The 22,889-nt window shown below is 37.6% G+C and overlaps 1 protein-coding gene across 3 annotated transcripts in view; it reads right to left on the bottom strand.

The window, feature by feature from the left end:
* TMCC3 (transmembrane and coiled-coil domain family 3) overlaps positions 1-22,889 on the bottom strand; it is a 72,037-nt gene that overhangs the window by 6,122 nt on the left and 43,026 nt on the right. The window contains exon 1 of one of the 3 annotated variants that reach the window (XM_063308896.1): positions 7,330-7,409. The exons of the other annotated variants lie outside the window; for them this stretch is intronic. The gene's annotated coding sequence lies outside the window, so the exon portion shown is untranslated. Of the gene's footprint in view, positions 1-7,329; positions 7,410-22,889 lie in introns of those variants that run through there. 3 annotated transcript variants of the gene reach the window in all.

Below are 22,889 nucleotides of genomic sequence, written 5' to 3'. Positions count from 1 at the left end.
CTTTAAACTTTTTTATTGTACTATATTTGTGCAAATACATTAGCATATTATGGTAAAATTATTTTACTAGGATGTACTCAATAGTTTGGACATAAAACAATTTTAATAAATTTTGACTTAAAATTCTCATTGTGGTAGATTTTGAATGCATATGGCAGCTAGTCAGCAGGTATGTGCTAACAGCTCTTTGTCAAAGATAGCTGTGGGTCTAATAATAAAATACCATGTGGTGTAGAGACTGGAAAAAATCCCTCCCTCCCTCCTTCCGGACTCCAAAGAGCTTTGTTTTATGTGGGTTATATCTATCAATATTTACTGTATTAGAAATTAAAACTGAGAAATTTTAAAATATTTATCTATTTGACTTTGCAGACCTCCAGCAATCCCCAGACCACACTTTGGGAACCACTGGCCTAAGGTAAAGAACACGTGGAAGAACTAACTAAAACTGAAATTCAAGTTAACATTAAATATTTGGAACACAAGGTTAATGTCAGCCTGTACACTTAGTGACTTATTTTCAGTGAAGAACTGAAAGTGGTAGACAGTTTGATTTTCTTGGGTTGAAGAATAGCTAAAAATAGAAATTGTACTGGAGAAGTAAAAAGGAGAAGCAGAGACAAACCTATATAATATTATGAAGGTTAAGGATATTTCAATGACAACAAAAGATCAGAAAAGCAAAAGCAATGGTATTTCCAAAGGTAAAGTATGGCTAAGAAAACTAGACCCTGAAAAACAGTGAGAAACACAGAAGCCTTTGAATTACGGATTTGGAGATGATGATTAAGAGTATCATGAACAGCCAAAGAACTAATCAATCCATGCCAGAGGCTGATTGTTCCCTTAGGCAATGATCAATGTCATATAGTTTGGGCACGTGATGTGAGCAGATGATGGACTAAAATAATAGCTGTATTAGGAAGGTTGAAGGAAGTTGAAGAAGGGGAAGACAATAGATAAAGTGGATGGATAAGGAGAAAATAAATAACGGAACGTCGTTGGAAAATCTATGAGTTATTGCTAAGGACAAGTTGAAATGGTAAGCATTGGCCCATGCAGTCAGCAAGAGCCAAATCTAACTCAATGATATACAAATTAGTTAATGGCCAGTGCCGAGTGAATTTTCTCTGCTATAGAGTGGGAACAGAAGAATTAACTGTACATGGAACACAGGCACACACTATGTTATAGGACCAATGTTGAGTTGAGTGGTGCTTTGATTTGTTTCATTTTAGAAAAAAGCAATTTCCAAAGATAACACCCAAGAGTTAAATGGGGACTAAAGGGTTCTTTGCTTTTTCTGGCCCAGCTACTTTTTCAACAGCTACATTCCACTCTCCCAAAGTTCCAAAATCAATATAAACTTTTCTAAGTGGCACATGAGGTAACCATTTCATTCTCTGTTCCCAAAGCTACATTTTTTTTAAAAAATGGCATTAGGGTTCTAATGCATACATTTTCCCATAACATGGACTTAAAGACACATGATACATATGTACCAAATGAAATTACTATGTGGTCTTTCGTAATGGTCTAATCAGAGACTAACATTTGTGACTCTGGGCAGCTCACATAATTAAAACAACCACAAAAAACAATAAACAATATACAGATAACAGTAAAATAACCTCATTAAAACTGAACTAAAACCATAAAACATAATCAGCAGGAAAGTGCAAGTCATACGTCAATCAATACAACCATCTAGCAGGCTCCATACTTGCTATATTTTCATTTCTGATTAGTTTATTTTAATGACTTACATCCTACTGCTTACAAAAAGAATCAGCCAATCGTGAAAGATTTTTTAATGTATAGTCAAACTGAAGCAGTAGTTGGAAGTAATCAGCCACTTGGTTTATACTTTGGCACAAGTTATTTTTTTTTCCCCAAGAGGATTTGAAATTGCAAGAATTAGATGGATGAATCCAACGGGATTATAGAATAGTTTTACCCAGTCAGTAAAAATATTTATCCAGACTCTGGATTCATGTCATGTTCATCGTTCCAATGGTTTGAATACATCGTAACGTTTCACATGTCACTCTCCTGTTCCGTGTCTGTCATTTGCGGGGAGGGGAATTTCAGCCGTGCCAGGCTGTAATCTCCTTGCTGTTCTGCAGGAATGTATGTTTGGGTTATGACATGTCTTCAAGGTTACTTTCCCAGGCCGATGTGTGACGGTTGCCAACACCTGGGAGGGGGTGGTTGCTATGGTGGGGCGAGGGGCGGGATTGGGTTTGAAGCGAGGGTATTTAGTTTGTATTTGGCGCGCTTTTGCTCATTCTCAGCTTTCTCTGTATTTGCATACTATTCCTTTAATAAATCAGTTATCTTTAAGCCCGAGCTTGTGAGACTGAGTATTTGGGTTTAGGCAATCATTACAATTCAGCTTTACCAACTACTGATTTCCAGTGGGATGTCCTGTGTGGAGCACACTGAGTGACCTGGAAAATGTTTCTCAAAGTTTGGTTTGGACTCTCTTTAGGACAGAGAGCCATGTTGTTGTATAGTCCAAGGTGAGCCTTGCAGAATTCCATACAGCATCCTCAATAACCATGTATGCTGGGAATTCTGAACATCTGGAGAGCATTAGCTTGGGAAGGTTAGACTGTTTTATGGGTGTTGTGCCACTCAGCCAGCTGTGAATTATTGCATAAACCTTGGTTAAAGAAATAATGTGTTAACACTATGTGTGAATCCAGCCATTATATGTGTTATGTTGCAAAAATAACACTGACAATGTGAGGTACTGTCATAAAATTCAGACAAATGTGGAGAATATTGAAAATTAGATCACTAAAAATATATACAATATTTATCTCACAGATCAACTCAGTGCAAAAAATAGCCTTGATTTAAATTTTATGATACACATACCCCGCTGAGCTTTCTATCATAAAATGTCTGATAGACAAAACCGAGCAACATCTTATATATTGTTGTTGTTGTTTATTCATTTAGTCGCTTCCAACTCTTCGTGACTTCATGGACCAGACCACGCCAGAGCTTCCTGTCGGTCGTCAACACCCCCAGCTCCCCCAGGGACAAGTCCGTCACCTCTAGAATATCATCCATCCACCTTGCCCTTGGTCGGCCCCTCTTCCTTTTGCCTTCCACTCTCCCTAGCATCAACATCTTCTCCAGGCTGTCCTGTCTTCTCATTATGTGGCCTTTAATATAGTTCCCTCAAGTGAGCAATCTGGCTTAATTTCCTGGAGGATGGACTGGTTTGATCTTCTTGCAGTCCAAGGCACTCTCAGAATTTTCCTCCAACACCACAGTTCAAAAGCATCGATCTTCCTTCTCTCAGACTTCCTTATGGTCCAGCTCTCGCAGCCATATGTTACTACGGGGAACACCATTGCTTTAACTATGCAGACCTTTGTTGTCAGTGTGATGTCTCTGCTCTTAACTATTTTATCAAGATTTGTCATTGCTCTTCTCCCAAGGATTAAGCGTCTTCTGATTTCCTGACTGCAGTCAGCATCTGCAGTAATCTTTGCACCTAGGAATACAAAGTTTTTCACTGCTTCTACATTTTCTCCCTCTATTTGCCAGTTATCAATCAAGCTGGTTGCCATAATCTTGGTTTTTTTGAGGTTTAGCTGCAAGCCAGCTTTTGCACTTTCTTCTTTCACCTTCATCATAAGGCTCCTCAGTTCCTCTTCACTTTCAGCCATCAAAGTGGTATCATCTGCATATCTGAGATTGTTAATGTTTCTTCCAGAGATTTTAACTCCAGCCTTGGATTCCTCAAGCCCAGCATGTCGCATGATGTGTTCTGCATACAAGTTGAACAGGTAGGGTGAGAGTATACAGCCCTGCCGTACTCCTTTTCCAATCTTAAACCAGTCTGTTGTTCCGTGGTCTGTTCTTACTGTCGCTACCTGGTCGTTATACAGATTCTTCAGGAGGCATACAAGATGACTTGGTATCCCCATACCACTAAGAACTTGCCACAATTTGTTATGGTCCACACAGTCAAAGGCTTTAGAATAGTCAATAAAACAGAAATAGATGTTTTTCTGAAACTCCCTGGCTTTTTCCATGATCCAGCGGATATTGGCAATTTGGTCTCTAGTTCCTCTGCCTTTTCTAAACCCAGCTTGTAGATCTGGCAATTCTCGCTCCATGAACTGCTGAAGTCTACCTTGCAGGATCTTGAGCATTACCTTACTGGCATGTGAAATGAGTGCCACTGTTCGATAGTTTGAACATTCTTTAGTGTTCCCCTTTTTTGGTATGGGGATATAAGTTGATTTTTTCCAATCTGATGGCCATTCTTGTGTTTTCCAAATTTGCTGGCATATAGCATGCATTACCTTGACAGCATCATCTTGCAAGATTTTGAACAGTTAAGCTGGGATGCCGTCGTCTCCTGCTGCCTTGTTATTAGCAATGCTTCTTAAGGCCCACTCAACCTCACTCTTCAGGATGTCTGGCTCTAGCTCACTGACCACACCATCAAAGCTCTCCCCGATATTGTTATCCTTCCTATACAGGTCTTCTGTATATTCTTGCCACCTTTTCTTGATCTCTTCTTCTTCTGTTAGGTCCTTGCCATCTTTGTTTTTGATCATACCCATTTTTGCCTGGAATTTACCTCCGATGTTTCTAATTTTCTGGAAGAGGTCTCTTGTTGTTCCTATTCTATTGTCTTCTTCCACTTCCGCGCATTGCTTGTTTAAAAATAATTCCTTCTCTCTTCTGGCTGACCTCTGGAATTTTGCATTTAATTGGGCATATCTCCCCCTATCACTGTTGCCTTTTGCTTTCCTTCTTTCTTGGGCTACTTCTAGTGTCTCAGCAGACAGCCATTTTGCCTTCTTGGTTTTCTCTTTCTTTGGGATGTATTTTGTTGCCGCCTCCTGAACAATGCTGCAAACTTCTGTCCAGAGTTCTTCCGGGACCCTATCTACTAAGTCCAGTCCCTTAAATCGATTCTTCACCTCCACTGCATATTCCTTAGGAATATTAGTGAGCTCATATCTAGCTGATCTGTGGGTCTTCCCTAATCTCTTTAGTCTGATCCTAAATTGTGCAAGAAGAAGTTCGTGATCGGAACTACAGTCAGCTCCAGGTCTTGTTTTTACCGACTGTACAGATGTCCGCCACCTTTGGCTGCAAAGGATGTAGTCAATCTGATTTCGGTGTTGTCCATCTGGTGAAGTCCATGTATAAAGCCGTCTCTTAGGTTGTTGTAAGAGAGTGTTTGTTATGCAGAGTGAATTGTCTTGGCAAAATTCTATCAGCCTATGTCCTGCTTCGTTTTGTTCTCCCAGGCCATACTTACCTGTAATTCCAGGTGTCATTTGACTGCCCACCTTAGCATTCCAGTCTCCTGTGATGAAAATAACATCTCTTTTAGGCGTGTCGTCCAGTAGGTGCTGCAGATCCTCATAGAACTGCTCTACTTCAGCTTCTTCAGCATTTGTGGTTGGGGCGTATATTTGGATCACTGTGATGTTAGATGGCTTGCCCTGAATTCGAATTGAGATCATTCTGTCGTTTTTTGGATTGTATCCAAGCACTGCTTTAGCCACTTTACTATTAATTATGAAGGCTACTCCATTTCTTCTGTGGTCCTCTTGTCCACAGTAGTAGATCTGGTGGTCATTTGATGTGAAGTGGCCCATTCCAGTCCATTTCAGTTCACTGACGCCCAAAATGTCTATCTTTAATCTTGACATCTCACCAATAACCACATCCAATTTGCCCTGGCTCATAGATCTTACATTCCAGGTTCCACTGGTGTGTTGATCCTTAGAACATCGGATTCGCCGTTCACCACCAGCACCGTCGGCCGCTAGCCATCCTTTCGGCTTTGAGCTAGCTGCGTCATCACGTCTGGGGCTAGTTGAACTCATCCTCTGTTCCTCCCCAGTAGCATTTTGACCATCTTCCGACCTGGGGGTCTCATCTTCCGATGGTATACCGACATATCTCTGGTTGTACTGATCCATTTAGTTTTCACGGCAAGAATACTGGGGTGGGCTGCCATTACCTTCCCCAGGGATCGCATTTAGTCTGACCTCTCTGTCACAACCTTCCCGTCTTGGGTGGCCCTTCATGGTTTAGCTCATGGCATCATTGAGGTGCTCAAGCTCCAGCACCACGACAAGGTAACGATCCTTTGCTGAAGATCTTATATATTAGTCAATTTCTAAAGAAATGGAAACTTCTTGAGTCAGTGTAAACTCAGTAATATTATGTGCTAACTGATTTATGTTTGTGAAAATCCAATCAGCAGTGGTACCAAGGGCAAACTGCATAAGCTTCAAATCTGGCTACAATATTATTTTCATAGTACAAACATGTTTATCAATACTAGGTATAAGCACATGCAGAGTTTACCCTGATTCTTTTGTGCCCTTTTGAGCAACATTAAATCTCTCTTTCCCACAAAGGTGAATGACTTCCCAGGTTCCCTATGACATGCTACAAATCACTACAAAAGCCATCTGGCAAAACAGGCAAAGTTCATGTTTGTTGGCCAAAACAAAACATAAAATCAAATTAGTTATGTTTGGGGCAGAACAAACTTATAGTATAAAATCATTACTTCATTATTTGCCTGATTAGTAAGTTTTAAAAAGAAAATGTATAAGTAAATTAAAACGTAAAATACATACAGTAATTAAGAAGAAGCTGATAATAAGAACAAAAACAAATTCAATGGGGAAAAGTGATAAAAAATATTGAAATAGTTTTCTAAATGTCTGGAAGAATAAAAGATTTAACTGAGACCAATGTAGCTTACTCATTTGGCAGGGCTACATTGATCTTAGATAATAATGATGGAGGTATGTAGATGTATATGGGAGTATACATTTCTTCATGTATACTTGGCCTCTATTCTTTTACCTTCTGTGTGCTGTTATTGTTTAATATATTGATTATTGTGGTTTGAATGCTCTGTTGTTTAATAACATAAGTTGCTTTGGTGATGTCTAATCAGAAGTAACTAAAAGACTATGAAATAAATCCCTTGAAATAAAATGAAACTGCCAGTCTATTTGCAAAAAAGACATTGTATTACTATCTATTGGAAAGTATATTGCCCTAGAGAAATACTAAAGATACATTTACACTTCTGAATCCTAAACTTTACATTCACTCAAACCTGTTTGGCAGTTTAGCACAATATACTGCACTAAGCCAAGGCTTAAAATCAGTTTCAAGACAGAATTTTTATTAGGCAGGCTAAAGCTCAAGCATGTTTGGCATTATGCAGCTGATTACTACCGCTCTTTTAAAAGTGGAATGAGGACAATCTCCAGTTTATTCACAATAAAACATTATTTCAGTGAGATTAAACTCAACTTACTTAATCAAGGTCCATTTCCTCTTCTCCAGTGTTTACCCACTAGCTATTTAGTGATATCGTATGACACAAAAACAGTCTTCTTTCTTAGATAGTAACTTGCATGCTCTTCATTTCCTTTTCTTTTTAAAAAACGGAATCAGCAAAAATAGTTCAAACTTTCTTTCCATATGGTACTCCCAATGATAAAAAATAAGTGCGTGTGCAGCTGCACAGTGAAACAAAATACAAAACAGGCAAATGAAATGCTTCAAATGCCATTATTTGATCCTAAATTCCTTAACGCAGAATTACTTTAAGTCATGCACAGACAATATACAAATTAGTCATTTGTTTATTATTAGCAACCTACCTAGACTTTCTTGTACTCCAAATAAAAAGAATACTTCATAGGCAAGTTTTCAGAATACAAGAGAATGAAAGGATATGTATTTTATTGTAAACCGCCCAGAGTCCCCCACGAGGGGGAGATGGGTGGTGAATAAATTTATAAATAAATAAATAAGTCACCAAATGGAAGTAGTTAAAATCTGCACAATATGTGCATTAGTTAAAGGGGCATCAGCAGAAAGACTATCATCCTCAGTGTTCTATACACCTTAATTTTGTTCTACATTCTCTGCTGTTGAGACCTAACTCTTAGTCACATTTTCTGTGTAAAAGGAAATTAACTGTAAAGATTTATTATCCATCCACACCTTTTGCTTGCTAGAAGGGGAAAAAATCATAACTAAGATCATAGAAATAAAGATTTCCCTAGGACTAGTTTAAAGCCTCAGGGGAAAAAAAAAAGAAATGCAGTTTTGAAATTGGTTGACCAGATTAATCAACACTATCCTGTAGCATCTACAGTGCCTCAAAACAAACAGTGCTAGCCTCATTGGCAAGTGCATACCCATCCCCACCTCATCTTCCTCTGATGTTGTTCCACTTCCCTTCTGTGTTACTTGCTGATGTTAAATAGGCATGAATTAGGGTGCTGAAAGAAGCAAAAGTTTGACTTTTGCATCTACCCTGACACAGTTTCACCTCTGCACCATTTCAGTCTTGTATCAATTCAGCTTTGCACCAGTTCAGCCTTTTGCAAATCTCCTTCCACTTTGTTTGTTCCCATCCTTTTTATTCCTTTTTTTCCCACCTGTAAGTTTCACACACCAATTGATTAATTCCACTTGTTTTGGCTGATTGACAGCTACCTCTGTGAATTTTTGTACCCACACCATAATCACAACAAAGGTATCACACCAACCATTATGTCCATGGCAGGCAAAAACCTTTTGGACCTGAGATTTTAAAATTAGTGGTGGACAAAACTGGAACAAGAATACCAGAGGGAAGACAGCATGATTACATTTGTTTGACAGTACAGTTTTGACTGTATTCTGATTTAAGACCATAACTATGCTTGATTTGATTTGATTTCTGAATATATTCACATCTCTTGAAACACCAAGAAGGAAATTGCCTGACTCAATTATTCCAAAAAAGGACTACAAAGCAAAACCGATTTAACGTATCTTTTTACTGTGTCAGGATCCTATTCGTTTAAGGAGGAAAAATATTTTTAATCTAAAACCAGAGCAATGAAAAAGACTGTTTCAATTCTTTGCTGGGAATTAGATAAGGCTAGTGTTGTTAATCAAAGTGCCAGTTAAAACTGCATGTGGGGAAACATCATAGTTATCCAAATAACGCTCATTAAATTTTAAAATACATATGATAGCCATGATGCATTATTTTATATTTACTGACTGTGGCAAAACAATTTCCCTAAAGTAAACATTACAGTATGTGTGCAGCAAACATGATGCCTATATTGAATATCCTGGGCTGCAGAGTGTCTCATTTTTAACGTGGCAATGCTCATCAAAAAGAAACCCAATCTCTGTCAGTGGTAATGCTTCCTGTGATGCTGATGCATCTTCAGAGAGCTGCAAAGGAAAGCAGCACATACAATTTGTGTCCCAATTCAACTGTTAGCTAATTAGATAGGATAAGAAAGAGCTCCCCATGTGGCCAAATAGGCTTATCAGCACAGTCTGTTGCTAATACTTTTGTTGCCGACAAAATAAATAAAGCATTTGAGAAATACCTTTAAACATTATTTTGGCTTTGGCCAGGATGTTCCACTGCTTGTCAAAATGTCTAGCAGAATCAGCAGAGGTGCTATTATTGCTGTACCCATCTGACATTTCTCAGCTCATATATGCCTCTGAGATACTTCCTACTGCAGGATGTTTGTGCTAGAGTTTGCTGTTGCATGGGAGTTTGCCATTAAGATGGCTGCACTCCTCTTAGTAAGGTGTTTACAAGAGGTTAGTTTTCAGTCCAGCTCATTTTTTTACTGAAAGAGTAAAAAACATCCATGGCAAGGATAAATTAATCATGGAAGCAACTCTTAGTATATACTCAACATCAATATATGTTCATGTCACTGAAAAACTGTTTTTTGGGATGACAGAATTGAAATGCCAAGCTTAGTGTTATTACTATACACATTAAATATGCAACTCCAACCCAATGACAGTCACATTGTGATCTAACTCATCACCTGTCACTGATTACTTAAATAAGAACCAGCTGGAAGACTAGAATTGCACCCCACGTTAGTATAGTGATAAAAACAAACATGAAGTGTAGTTCTGTTATGCTGTTATGAAAGTTTCCATAAACAGTAAAAGTATCACATAATCATCACTGGATACAACTCACAGATTATTTTGTTTTATTTATAAACAAAAATTTAGAAACAATGTATAGTTTCAAGATCAAACCATAGGTCCATCAAAAAGAAACAGGGCTAATTAGTCACAACATGCTCAATTTCATAATCTAAGCATTACTAGGTTTGGACGCGAGCCAATGGGTTTTCTATTTACTTGGTGTTTCATAGACTTCATTTGGGAGTGTCTCCTCCTCATTTTCCTTTTCTGGCTACTGCAAGTTTCTACTGTATCCCATTCTCTTAGTAACACACACATATTTAACACACATGTTGAGCAGCATTGTCCAAGACAGGAGGGAAATGAAGGGAGGAACCATAAATCACTATTTTCAGGCAACCAAGCTAGGATTAACTATCCTTAAATGGCAGTATCTGAGCTACAGGTTTCTCTCCGCCTCACATTCAGAGTAGGATCTGGTTTTCTTTGAAACAGATGGTTGTGAGGTTTTCAGGGACCTTTAAGAATAGAGTGGAATAGGACACAAGAATCTGTTGTCAATGGGAGTGGGAAATCAGTGGAAAATGGGCAGAAGAGATATTGTGCAGTCAAATTTTCACCTTTATTCTTATCAAGTGTATTATCCTGTAACTATATAAGGCAACTATATCAGTCGTTTAGTAACATCTACTAGGCCACATGAATGAAGTTCCAGTTTAATGCAAAAGCTCATTGATATTTTATTAATTGAAATCTTGTTTTGTTGTTTATTCATTCAGTCGCTTCCGACTCTTCGTGACTTCATGGATCAGCCCACACCAGAGTTTCCTGTCAGTTGACGCCACCCCCAGCTCCCCCAGGGATGAGTCCGTCACCTCTAGAATATCATCTATCCATCTTGCCCTTGGTCTGCCCCTCTTCCTTTTGCCTTCCACTTTCCCTAGCATCAGCATCTTCTCCAAGGTATCCTGTCTTCTCATTATGTGGCCAAAGTACTTCAGTTTTGCCTTTAATATCATTCCCTCAAGTGAGCAGTCTGGCTTTATTTCCTGGAGGATGGACTGGTTTGATCTTCTTGCAGTCCAAGGCACTCTCAGAATTTTCCTCCAACACCACAGTTCAAAAGCATCTATCTTCCTTCGCTCAGACTTCCTTATGGTCCAGCTCTCGCAGCCATATGTTAGTACTGGGATGCCATTGCTTTAACTATGTGGACCTTTGTTGTCAGTGTGATGTCTCTGCTCTTAACTATTTAATCGAGATTTGTCATTGCTTTCTTCCCAAGAGCAATTGAAATCTACTGTATGGTAATTCAAATGCCAGCAGATGGTGCTGCTGCTTTAATAATCTCTATACAGAAAAGACCATAAAACCAGTGTGAAATAAAAAATATGTATCCATAGGACTCAAATAAGGCCTATGAGTAAATTGACATAGTTTGGGATGGATATGTACCCTACTTAATACTACTTCCACTTCCAATAATACAGTCATCTGTCTCCCTCCCTTAGTCTTTTTGCTTTTTAAAAACCTCTGCTCATCATCCAGAGTTGATGGTCTTCACAAAAGTAAAGACACAATTCAACCTCAATACCAAGAAGAGTTTCTCTGTGGCAGTTTGCTGTGTATGTACATGACTTGCTATATTGAGAAATTAAACCTGTTGATAAAGACGCATACTTCATGAAACAGAAACAAGACTTGCAATGTTTTGTCCATATTTTATGAAGACAGATATTTTTCAAAAGATTTTTGAATTACCATTAGCTACAGTAAAACAGTGTTTCTTATTTATAGTTTGGGTTGTAGTTTAATGATGGTGTATTGTTTCACATATGGAATAACTAAGTGTAATGTATATCAGGCTGTGCAAAATATTTAAAATATGTGTTTCACAAAACCAGCATGCACAGACAGTAGAGGCAGCTCCAGCCCTTTGAGGAAGGGTGTTCTGCTTGCATCAACATGCTTTGTGAACTATCTCTTTCAATAGTACTAAATATATATAGATCTGTTTCCTCTCTCCCTCTTTCCCTTTCTCCCTAGAATGTGTCTATTAGGAGCAAAACTAGTGAGATAGAAGATTTATTTAAAAGTCAGAATAATACATCACCACTGGAACCTCCCACGTGGAGACAAAAGTTGAAATTTAAAGCACAAAAGTAAAATTGAATTCAAATTGAGGTTGATTGTTTAAAAATTTTGCAAGACTATAATGTGTTTATTTGTTTATACATACGTAATAACCTGTTTATTGTTAAGAACAATTGTATCTATAAATCTCATATCCTGCTCTTAACAGGATAATGTAATGTTATGTTCCTCCTTCATATTTTGTCTATTTTTTTTGTATAGTAATATGAATGACAAAGTGAGTCTATTCCAATTCAACACTGTAAAATAATAGGTTATACAATATGTTTCTTACTGAAGAGAACTAGTGAGACAGTATGTTCAAGCTAGCCTTAATCATGAATGTAAAAATTTATTTATTTATACAGAGAGAGAGAGACAGAAAGAGAGAGAGAGTGTGTGTTGTTAAAGGCAGACCAAATTAGATTCTGCAACCATGGATTACAGGAGGCAGACAGAAATCTTAATTTTACACCATATCCTCAATTTCTGTTCAATTATACATTAAATCAATTACTATAAAGAAGAAGAAAAAAGAATACCACAAAAACAATTCAATTCTCTTTTTTCAAAAGTGATACCTAAGTATTTGTTTATACATAATATATTGAAATCTTGAAAGAGGCCTATTCCTTTAACTGTATTTTAAAAAAAGAGAGGGAGAGAAGGAGGAAGAAAACAGAGTGGGTCCCTAATTTTTAAATGTAGCTCATCTATTTTCAAACATAGGAACATGTTTTGCATTCCAATTGTCTGAGCTTGGGAGAAGTGGGTACTAGGATAGGGAATAAACTCTACCAGAGAAATCCCAAACTCCATCAAGGCTTTAGGCAACACCATTATGGATAAAACAAGGTACAGTAATCAGAATAAACCACAATTGTTGAGAGCACACAATAATCCTAGTCAAAACCAAACGAACCACATTATGGTATAAAGTAATGTTGCAGTAGAACACTTTGCCTACCAATCCAGTGGGCAGAACTGGAATTTAACAACTCCTTCCTGTACTACCTTTAACAACTAGTTTCAAAAAATGAGTGTTCCAGGCAGGAAATGATGCCAAACTACTAATACTCAGCAGTAGCTGGTTCACAATACTTTTTCCACATGAAGAATTTCCCACTTCAATCTTGAAGGTATTAACATGATATTTCACTAACCCAACAAACCACTGTGTGGATTAACAAAAACTATACAATGCCATTTGTACAGAGTAGTGTTCAGATGTAAGTTTATAAACTTGACATTTATAAACAATATTATCATGTGCACACAAATCTAGAATTAACTTCATTTTTAAAAAGTATTCCTAGTCCAGATCTTAGATAACTCAATTTTTCTGATTCTCAAAATTCTTTTTGCTATGACACAGAACACCTAATCAATGCCACAGGAAGCCAACAAATGTTAGCCTTTCCAGTTGACTGAGATTTCTATATGCAGTTTCATCTACTAGGGTACTAAGAGATCACTTGCAAAACATCCCACATAAACTTTCTCTTCCTTCAAAAATAATATGGCTATTGACATTTCATTGAATGAGAAGATAATGAATGCAGAAATATTAAATTATGAAAATGTATGTGTTAAATCTATCTGCCTGTCTCCCATAATATTTGCCCAACTGGTTCGATCTGGCAGGGTTGGCACACTCCTGGTTCCATCAATTAAACAGTACCTCCTGTCGGGGCCCTGGAAGCATGCCTTCGCTGAGGCAGCACCTTCTCTGGAATGAAGCTCCCCTCGAGATTCGAACAGCTCCCACCTTGCTGGTGTTTCAAAGGGCCTTAAAGACCTGGCTCTTTGCCCAGGCCTTTGGAGAAGATGATTGATCTCCCTTTCTTCCTTTCTGAACATATCTTAACCCAAGATCCCAAGGTAGTTGTGGAAGGCAGCCCCATAATCTTGGGGGAAGGAGTGGTTTTATAACTGCTACAGAGGTGTTACGTTCAAGCACCCACAAACTCTTTGCCTTCAAAATTCAACCACTGCACAGTCCTACCACCATTCATGAGGTACATATGTTAGAATACAGATGGCTTCTTTTCACCTCTGTGGAAATCCAAAGAAGCCAGGTGAAACTGAAAGCCTTTTCTGCAGGTTTCTCTACAACAATTCCCTTCAGAGGTTTTGGGATTGCAACTCCCACAATCCTTCATCTTTGACCATATGCTGAGATTTCATGGAGGGACAACTCACCCCCAGCCTCTATGGAAGGTACCAGACTGAGAAAGGCAGCTAAAGTGGAGAGAGCTATTTCAATTTCATGACTGTCTTCCTTTAAATAGCTACTTCTTTGGGTACTAGATAATGTACAGTCATGTAATAATAGGCTAGCAGGGCACTACTGTGACATTAATACATCTGAACATCTTTTTATTGACTGGAAAACCTTAATATGCAAATTCTATTAGTGTTATGTAATCTATCATTCTAAGGTATGATTAAATAAAATAAGGTTTAACTGTTTGGGGAGAAACCTTAACATATCTCCTTTTGTTCATCTACTACTGCCTCTTTTTAAGAATAGCACACCCCATAAATTATAAATGAAGGAAATTAATAATTTGTGTGCAGAATAAAATAAATTACACTAAATGAATAGAATAGAAACTTGAGTTCACTGTAAGAAGTCATGAATTAAGATTTTGAAACATTTTAATCAGAAATTAGCAAAAAACAAACTAGTAAAGGCAGGCATTGTTGATATTTTCTGTACATAACAATAAAAATATCTTTCTTTAAAAATATATATGACTTCAAATTTTATAATAATTTTGGGAGACTTTAATAATTTCAGAGTAATGATTTATGACCCAGCCCTATCTCTCTCTGAGAAAGAGAGAGAGAGAGAGAGAGAGATTAAATCTGTTTTGGTTTAAATTGGCCTGTGACTGTGATGCATATATTTCTCTAATATACAATTTCCTACTGAAGAACAATAAGTACTTCCTCGTTCTTGAACAACAATGATGTTTTTAGGTCCAACACCCAGCTACAGAATAAAAGTACTTAAGGACTTTTCAGTACAAATTTTATAGACAAAATTCTAAAGATGTCTCAGAAAATTTCCTGATACTCTGAAGACTATCTTGGACACTTGTTATTTAGTTAGTATGATGAAAGTGATTTCTCAGGATGTGTTGCAATGAATGGATAACTCCTTGTACACTCCCAGACTCAAACCTATAGGGCGCTCTCCACCATCCTTGAGTCAGCACCAAACAATGCCAGCAAAAAAGTTGCTATGCCCATGACAATCCCTATCCTACTTCTGCTTTATATTTCAAATCACTGCCATATGATGTTGCATTTGTGAATGTTCTATTTGTTGTAGGCAAGATGTTTAGCCTTCTCTTCTGATTTGCTGCCATCTTTTTCAGCATGTCACCAGCTGGCAGGAAAAACCACCATCAGTCAGGGCACTGCAGCAGGAATGGGGTGGATTTGACTTTAGGACTCTGCTTAAACTTCTCTAGGCTGGCATGTGTGCCTTTTCTCTCACACCCTATTGGAGCATCTCCTAAGTTAAAATAATATGAAATAAACATATTGGAATATACCAAAACAGAAATTGGCACTAGGAGGCAGACCCTGACATGACTGTACAACTAAATAGATTTGGTGGGGTGGGGGGAGGGATAATTGAAGCTAACTAGCTGCAGGCAACCACTTTCTTACTTCAAGGAGATGGGGAATTGAAACCGGTGAACAAAAGTCTAGTTTGACATTCTACATTATTTTTAGGTGACTACCTTATTCATAAACTAGGGATAAGTTAAAAGCAATATCATGGGGACCCAGCAGAAACTTATTGTCAGAGCATACCTGCCATGATTAAATCAAGTGGAGATAGGCCATGGTTGCAACACAAGACGTAGATAAGTAATTTGCTGATGTATACCTCAATTGTGATAGGAGTGTCTCACCAGTACAATACTGTATGAAGGTGTTTTTTTTTTCCTTATGAAAAGGACACTACTTTCAGAAGCCATGTAGACAAAGATTGTCCATGTATTCATATGAATCATGGGGGCTGGGGGGGTGGTAGAGAAAGATCCACTAACTTCTGAAATGCATCTGCCATAACCAAAACTCCAAAGGTATGGTTGATGGCCACAGTCTCACTTTTTCCACGAAATAAGAGACCTCTCTGGGCCAATCTCATCCATATGTTTTGCTTCACCTTCTGTCAGACTTGATACTACGGATAATTTGTTCTTCACTTTCCAAATTAACCTTTTCCAAACTGACACTTTTTAACTGTTTTGGAGTTCCAGCATGATCAAAGGCTATATTGGATAAGAACTACGGGAACCAAAATTCAGCATGTCTGATGGCATCAGATGGGGTAATGCTCCATACACACACTGCTCCATACTCAGATGACACAGGTGGAAACAATAATAGCAGTAGGATAAGAATTTTTCATCCCTTTCCGTGCTAAGGCAACAATTCTTTTGACTGTTTTAAAATATCCAGTATTCTACTTGGAACAATCTGTCCAACTCTTTGTCAGAAATTAGTATCTTCAAGCAACACTCCTTGCTTTAACAGACAATTATACCAATCCATGTTACTTCTAATTTGCATAATACACTGAAGTTTTCAAAAATATTAACAATAGAAAAATAATAAAAACAATGTAATGCATTAATAAAAAGCACAGGGAAAGTAGTGGTGTATACTGTAGGAGCAGACTTATTCTAACAGGGCACAGAGATAAAGCTGCTCAGTCTTCTTGTGAGGAGATTTGGCTCATTTGTCATCCCTTCCATCAATCCAATTATCTTCATTAATGAAAATAGAGGTCTGCAAGCACTGTCACTCTTCCAGATTATTAAAGGAATCATAGAAACTAAAATTAGCCTTGCCATTATAAACTGCTGTTACAAAATATATTCTCATTCCAGTAAAACAAAATGCTGTCTGAGGAATTCACTGCAGCTTAACTGTCAACAAGTTGTCACATAATTACTAAAGAGCCTGCAGGTTTCCAAATTCCAGTGAAACATCCTTTTAGCGTTTTGTTAGGCTTTCTGGAAAAACATCATAGTTAAAATACTTTCAAGATTAAACATTACTCTGTAGAATTTGAAGATTTTTTTTAAATAAAAGGAATAATAGAATTTAGGCATACTTTGCTGAAAAACCAAGATCATAGTAATTAAATATGACATGGGATCAAACTGATTTATTATGGTTTGCAATACTCAAATTATAATGATATTTCTGTAGTGACAAATAGCATAATCATATTTATTTAAAATTAAGGATTCAGAACTTGGGTTCAGCTCTGCGAAGTGCATTTAAAATTCCAGGTTGAGCAGCATAATGCTAAATATGAAAAACATTAATGAATTACAATGTTTCCATTTGAAGACATCTGCACAACTGCGCCTTATTGTCTATTTTGCAATTTAGGATATATAAATATAATTACTTTAGATAGAAAGGAAAATAATCATTTGATAGTAATGTCTTCTGTCTCCCAAATTCAAAAGCCACACCCTACAAGCAAATACCTTCCATAGCCTTACAGTCTCCCAATGCTGGAGGTTTATTTTATAAGGTTTGCCAGTAGAGATACATAGTGACTGCCTCACAATATGATTGCCAAAACAAAATCTTCAGGATGCAATTGTTCCACTGTTCAGCTGGAGGAGGAAGAGGAGGAGGGGGGGAGGAGGAGGAGGAGGAAATCTAGTTCAGAAATCGACAGAAGAGCCATGCCATTAAAAGCTTGCACAGAAACATTCAGAAATCTGAAGGAAAGAAAGAAACTGAGTGAGGTAAGCTTATTCTCCAATTTATTCTCTAGAGAAAGAGGTTTGTGCTACCTTTTTCTAAAGAATATATAAAAAATAAAATTCCCTTCTCACCCCTGTGGGTGGTATGTGTCTTCCTCAACCTCAGGTCCTCTACCAGAGGCCTGGGAGTTTGAGGGTTCTGTGCAGTATCTTAGCTGTTCCTAGCACTGCACTCTTTCAGGCAGAGAGCTCTGATGTTGTTCCTGGGATTTGTTGGAGCCTCTCCCCCAGCTTGGGAGTCACAGCCCCAAGTGTCCCTACCACCACTGGGACCACTTTGGCCTTCACTTTCGACATCCTCTCTAGTTCCTCTTTCAGGCCCTGGTACTTCTCCAGCTTCTCATACTCCTTCTTTCTGATGTTGCTGTCACTTGGCACAGCTACATCTATCACCACCACCATCTTCTGGTTCTTGTCTGCTACTTAGGAAATATATAGTTTATATATAGTTTAGGAAAACTTGTTATCTATAACAAACTAGGTTCTTGACATGGCCTTATGGCTAATCAATAAAGTGCTACTGCTACTATAATAAACTTGGCAGTTTGTTATGCAATAAATAGAAGCATTCATCATGGTCAGTGTTAAGGAATAAATACTAGGGCTCTGCAAAGTTTTGAAAAAGATGATTTACAATGTGAGGGAATGCACACAAAGTACCTTTTTTTTCAATCATTAAGGCAGCCATGTCATTTTCAAGGCAAATGTGCCTGCCTGTGTAGCTATTACTACACAATGTACAATTCACATTCTTCAGTGGATCAAAGTGGTTCTGCCTGCATCTCCCCAAATTACAGGAAAAGCTTTGCAAACAACACAGCTGCTTTAACCATTTGAGAAGAAATGTGCTGCCCAGGTATGTTTCCACAGATCATGATACATTCTTTTTTAAGGCTTGGCCCAGCCCTAATAAATAAGGAAGTTGATCACCATCATTGCTAAATATATAAACCAGCTGCCATAAACGAGTATTCACTTATAAAAGCTAAACTAAACTGTTATTTAAATGGTTTACCTAACATCACTTTTCCATATGGCAATCTAATTTAATATCATTAAATACTAATCATTGAATAGAACAGGTATAAATCCTCTCAACTGAAACACCACCAAAATTATAATTATCTCCTCTCTAAACAAGCAGTCTTCTTTCCCACATCTGTCACTTATCCCTTCAGCCAAGATTTTAAGAGAAGTACCTAATTAACTGAAAAAATTGTGAACAAAGGCTTTGAATTCACCACAATTTCTTTCACCAAAATTAAACTTTTCATAAGCTGTTGCAAATTAAAGGTAAGGCGTTTTTATACTATTGTAATGACAACCTGAGCTGTCAGTATTCTCTCCCACCAGAATTTTTCATAATTCAGCTCTTTCCTTATGGTTTTTAACCTTTATGGTGCTTCCATGAAGCTATTATGGGACCGTAATAAGGATCGGTTCTTCCTATTTCTTGTACTGATTCCAAAGAAGAATAGGAAATGTGCATTTTCAGAACCTCAAAGCTCCTGGTCCACCAAAACCACAGGCCTAACTGAATGAGGGAGAAAAAAAAAGACAATAGTTTTGTTTCTGCTAAATCTAAAGACCAGCAGCAGGAAAACAAAAGAAAGAAATGGCAGCAAACTAAATCTGTGAAGGGAGCAAATAGCATTGGGACCTGTGACTTGTATCAGTCAAATCCTTCAGGGTTGCAGCCTAAGTATCTTAGGAGCCTTCAGGCTTGACCACTTATAATACATACAAATATATTTCTAAATAAATGTCATTGGCCTTCTAAATACCATAACCGTAACATAAATTGCACTTTTTCACACTGGGTAACTTACTAAGGCAAGGAGATAATTCTCTGCTCAGGGATTCTAACACTATATACAATCCATGCTTACCATACCTGTAGTCTTAGTTACAATTTGTTGTGATCTGTCTGTTCCATTTTTTAAAATCATGCTCCTCTAGCTATCACTAAATTGGATCCGGGCTAATTTTTCAACTAAAGGGTACATAATGCTCCTTTCATAGACAGATGTAGATCTATGTCTTGTTGTTTTTTGCATCTTCAACTGTCAAAGTATGTTTCCCTTGATGTTCTATTTTAATTTGAATTGCTTTCTATTGTTTGGAAAAGCAATGAAAAATTAGAAATATAAACATTAGCTATAAAAGTTTGTTCCAATGCCAAATCTCGTCTTCTGAAGCTGTCATCAAATCAGTCTCTATATGTTTTCATTAGAAAAAGGACAACCGTGTATACTAAAACTATTTTATATCATCTGAGCACTGACCTTCTGAATAATCACATGGCATATTTTTCAAAAGAAAGATGTTAAAGGTCATACAAATTCTGATTGGAGAATGAGACTACTGTGAAAGTTAACTTGGTGAATGTATAAACGTATGCAGATCCAAACAAGGAACGTTAGATTTAATGGTTTAATATATGTATTTTTTTGCTACACTATATTGTCTTTTTATTTCAACCGAAAGCCAAGGTATTACCCAATGTAACTAACTTTCCAGTATAATCTATGGAGTTCAGAGGACACCAGACAGTTTCACAGACTTGGTTTGAATGTTGTGTTAAGCCATGGTTTGTCTAACCATAGTTTATCAAAGAAGCTTCAACTAGTTGGCTTTGCACAACATACAAATCATAAACCACAGTTCACAAACAACAGTAGTTTCAAATAACATGATAGGACAATTTCAAATTACAAATTATAAGAGATTAACAACCAGTCTTAGTATTTTGAGTAATTTTATCATTCTCTTACATATTTACTAAGCACTAGGTCACATCACAAATATGTAGAAGTATATTATAGTTTCTTAAATACTGTCAGGCTTAGGAATGTAGCATGGCTGAGCAGTTTAAAAATTAACCTCAGACTTGAAAAAATATTCCCAAGTATGTGCCACAGAACTATAAATGATCTAATATTCAACTTGTTCAAATATTGGAGATTCAAAGTCATACTTTACCTTTTACTAGTTTAAAATGGCCTCAGAAATATAACTGGCCTATACAAACGAAACTGTATATTTATCAGTCTAGCCAGTGTACTAGCCATCACTCTTATGAATAAAAAAATGTCAGTAAATAAAATAATAGGAAATGATATGACTTAACATTTGTAAGTTATTTTTTGGACCTTTCAGAGTTAGAAGACACTGTACCTATTTACATTTTTGAAAGACCTAAACTATCCCAATTTTTAGTCATATTGGAATAGATATTTCCTATTTGTTAAAATATAAGTGTTAGTAATTCTTATATTTCTTCATACTTTATGTATTTATTGATTTATATGACTGCCAATCTCACCATAGTGACTCTGGGTGGCTAGCAATGCAATAAAAAAAAAAACCAAAATAACCACAATATACTCAATAATAAATACATAATCTCTCATTCTCTAAATGGCCACCACACGCTACATCCAGGCAACAATAAAAATCACAACATCCCATGGGCTCAGACTAACCTCCTGACCCCCATGTCTGGGAACACAACCAGGCCTTTAAGGCTTTCTGAAAAGCTGACAAGAGTCGGGGCCAGTCTAATCTCACAGGTATGAGTGTTTTTAATGATAATGCTTTAATGTGGAAAATCCATCTTAGCTTACAAACCTCAGAGGGAAAGAAGTGTTTTGTCCATGCGTGTAACTGTTTCTCTACTACTTCCTTCATAGTCTGCTTGATGGAAGTGAGAGTTGTTCCAGATTACTTCCATTCCCCTGTGCCATCATCCTCTACAATCACTGAGCAGATTCACTTATGGCTCAGCTATGGGGCAAGAGGAACCACCCACAAACCATCTTTCAGTGGGAAGTAGTGAAGATCTGCAAAGTCTGGGGCAAGCACTTTCCCAATTGTGTTGACTATTGAAGTTCAGCCACTGTGGCAGATGTTCTAAGAGGAATGATGGGTTTACAGTTTTGTAAACAAATTGTAAAGTGGGCAGGGTTGAAATTGACAGGTTTCTGTCAGTTTTCCTCTTTGCTTCAGCATGGAACAAACTGTTTGTAAAGCACCAAGCTGCTTTGATATCCTTTCTTTCTCTTTTGTGTGTTCCTGGGGAGATTTATTTATTTATTTTTATTTATTCCTCATATTTATATAGCTGCCCATCTCACAATCATGACTCTGGGTGGCATACAATAAAAAACAATCACACAAACAGACATTAAAACAGTCCATAATAATAATAATAAATCAATATTGTTGAGAAAGACTAAAGAGAGCATCTTCAATATTACAAACAGTGTAGCCATTGCAACAGTCCTCCAGTTCCTTGAGATCCCCAAGCCTGTTGACACAGCCACCATTTGAGGGCCTTCCGGAAAGTGCCATGAATGGAGCTAGTCTCACCACGGATTGATGTTTCACAGGGTGGGCTCCATGGCAGAAAAGGCCCATCTCCTGGGTCCCACCAGATGTAACTCCTTAAGAGGCAGGACCCACAACATACCTCTCCTGCTGGACCTGATGGGATGGGCAGACTGAATGGAAAGAGATGATCCTTCAAATAACTTATGGCAGCAGGACTTGCCAAAGCTTGGGACAGGGCCATGAATTTCAATTTTTTATCTCGGTGTTTCTGAAGTGGCAGAAGTAAAGACAATCATCTATTGTTTTCAAGTTGCTTTTGAGAGATCAGGAATAGAAGTTAGTGGTGGAAAGCATCCACAGGAGCTTGCAGTCAGAATGCTCCACTCCTTATGCCCATGTATGTGATGTCATGCTGCACATACCAAAGGGGTAGGGCTTGTGTTGTGCTACTGTGATGCTTTTGTTATTATCCTCCTACCTAACCCCAGATGCTCCTGGCCCAGAAGTATATGGGCATGCATTCATCTGAGCCAAGAAAGTAAGGTTGTCAGGTTCAGAAACAGCCAGGATCTTAACTTCAAATTGTGTTTAAAAGCTTGGTTTCTTTTTCTGCCAACC

The sequence above is a fragment of the Candoia aspera genome, chromosome 7 (assembly GCF_035149785.1).
Source record: "Candoia aspera isolate rCanAsp1 chromosome 7, rCanAsp1.hap2, whole genome shotgun sequence".
NCBI classification, from domain to species: Eukaryota; Metazoa; Chordata; class Lepidosauria; order Squamata; family Boidae; genus Candoia; species Candoia aspera.
Note: the sequence above shows the minus strand (reverse complement) of the source record. Positions and strands in the feature narration are given on the sequence as shown.